The following is a 3001-nucleotide window of genomic DNA, read 5'->3' as shown; positions in this document are numbered from 1 at the left end:
CTTGTGATTTGAGTATTATGACTCATTGAGCCTTCTATTTCTAGACTTTGAGCGTTCTGAGGCGTTAAGGAAAGGAAAGGCTGTAGCAAAGTGACTTGCATTGTTCCAGCTCTACATTGAGGTAGGTTACGGTCTACTTGAGTTAGACTTTGATTAGTTGATTGTATGTTTGTAAATTCTTTAGGAGAAAGCATGTCTGGTTTCATGCATGAGATTGTGTGACTAAACTCCTATGTGATTATGATTGAGTGATTGTGTAGGCTTCGTGCCACTATTCCTGTATGTTGATTTTGCAGTGGTTGTATTTTGATGAGAAGCTAATATGATCTTCTCGACGGTATTGTGATATGGGATGATGATTTGAGCATTGATATTGAGAAGATAAGAAATACTGTTTTGTAAAGAAGTATGGAAAGGCACATATGTGACCTAGATTTTGGGCTCGTGGTCCAAGATTAGTTCCGAAAACAAGAGGTACGTTGATATGTCCCGCGTCCGAGGTTTGTTCTGGAGCGGAGGTTTGTGCTTGGGTTCGAGGAGTATTCTGGAACGAGTGGTACATGGACACCATGGGTCCCCTGCAGGTCATGACTACTAAGTAATGACATCAGTTAGCATGTGTGTACAGTGAGTGTAGTCATTGTGGTAAACTTATTTCCGTTGTGGCTTACGTGATTGTGATTCTTGGCCTTCTTGGTGATTTGATTGTGATTATCCTTAGTTGACTTGCTGTGTTATATTGATATTCATGTCTGTTGACCGGCTTGTTTATTCTATTGATTTTATGAAATATGCATGATACTAATCTTAGTCGGCCTATGATATTTACCGGTACATAGTGTTTGTACTGATACTACCCTGCTGCATTCGTTTGAGTGCAAATTGTGATAGAGATCGGCCTACCCGCCCTCACATCTAGCGTGGAGGACGTTTGCTGACAGATTTTAGGGTGAGCTTCTTCCCATGCTAGGCCGCCCGAAGATCTTCTTGCTATGATGTCTTTTCGTACTCTGGACATTATGGTTATTTACTTGTTAGACTTAATTCCTTAGACATGTTTTAGATTAGAGTCTTGTACGATGACTTTCGGATTTTGGGGATTTTGTAATAGTTAGAACTTCCGCACTTATTTCAGTATTTTATGGCATGACTTATTTTGTTCATTTGATGCTTGAATGAGTAATAACTATTAGCTTGGTTAATATAAAATCGGATTTAAATGGTTAGATGTCTTGTGTGTTGGTTCGCCCACTAGGATTTAGTTGGGTGCCAGTCATGGCGGGTTGGGTCGTGACATCATATCACACCCCATCACAAAATATCCATCAAAATGAAGTCTCATCAATCTACCAAATTATCATCCATCATGACATATCACACCCCATCACAAAATATCCATCAAAAAATAAAAAATAAAAAAACCAAAATAAAGTCAATCTACCAAATTATCATCTATCATATCTTTTCATCACAAAATATCCATCAAAATGAAGTCTTATCAATCTACCAAATTATCATCCATCATGACATACAATAACCCATCACAAAATATCCATCAAAATGAAGTTTCACCCCCAACTAAAAATGTTGCAATGTCCTCAACGCAACTAAATAAAATAAAGCTCAAGTTATGAGGAACTCCTTGAAAAAAGATGGTGTCATTGAGATAGTGCATTGTTTCTGCTTCACCTTGAACTTCCGGATGCACTAGAGTTCATTTCATGTCAAGAAGTACCTGAAACTCAGAAAACTAGTTCAAGGTGTAGAAAGTTCAGCTCATTCCAAATTGGATTAATTCATCCTAGTATACCCCAGCTACATATGATTGACACTATTCACTAAGGAGTATACCAAATGTCACGACCCAACCCCGTAGGCCGTGACTACTGCCCGAATTGGGCACCCAAACACATTCATAAATCCGAATCGCAAACAGATGGCTTATACAGACATAAATATCAAACGCCGCCTCGGATAATATCAAGCGTCGCACACATATCTCAAACACGGCCGTATATATATATCGAAGCCGACAAGGCTATCAAATGGCACAACGGCCCCAAAACATATACAAATGCAAGCCGACGAGGCACGCCACGGCGAACGGGATCGCCCCCGAACATATAACATACCAACACGGCGAGCTATGTACGGAATGGGCGCCCAACCCACGCGCGTGTCCACGGACCTCTCGCCGGACAAACGAGAATCATATGACGGGACGGGGCCCCCGTACCCCGAACGAATATATACAAATGCAACGAACGAATATATACCAAAATGTGGCTCTAGAATAAGGGGAGCACTCAAACGAGCGAAGGGGTGTCTAAACCGGTGGATCACCAAGCGTATGCCGTGCCGCCGGGCATGAAACGCGGCCCCCAAAGAAGGGGGTCAGTACGAAATATGTACTGAGTATGCAAAGCAGAAGATATAGTATACAAATCTGAATCATACTCGAACAGAAGTACAGAAAGTAAATGCATTTCCAAAATATCAAAATGTTTACTTTTAATAAAATATACGAATCATGCATAGGGCACAGAAAAAATATATTTTCCCGCCCGTCGATGGCGCCATAACACAAAGATAACACCAGAAAGTTTCAAATCTCCGTATCCCCGTCACATATCATACACAGCATAACGCCATACACAGCATAACACCAAATATAAGTGGAACCCGGCCCTCTAGCGAGGAGCTCGGCGAACCATAAACACAGCATAACACCGGAGTATCTTATAGTGCGCACGACAACAGAACCGGCCCGGGACTCGGCGAAAGATATAACAGAATGCACGAACGGAGTCGTGAGTAACCATATGCATAAAATCATTATCATAGACTCAAATGATAAGTAAAATGACCATACTTAGAAATCGGAATAATAACCAAATCAAATTCTTTCAAAAGTCGTCGGGATACAAAAGAAGAGTCGCGGGACCCACGGACGGTGTTGACCCGAGACGGGCCCGCCTATGAAAACATACTCATCATACAT

The sequence above is a fragment of the Lycium ferocissimum genome, chromosome 5, assembly GCF_029784015.1.
Source record: "Lycium ferocissimum isolate CSIRO_LF1 chromosome 5, AGI_CSIRO_Lferr_CH_V1, whole genome shotgun sequence".
In the NCBI taxonomy this organism is placed as follows: Eukaryota; Viridiplantae; Streptophyta; class Magnoliopsida; order Solanales; family Solanaceae; genus Lycium; species Lycium ferocissimum.
The sequence above is the reverse complement of the archived record's forward strand: the minus strand, read 5'-3'. Positions refer to the sequence as shown.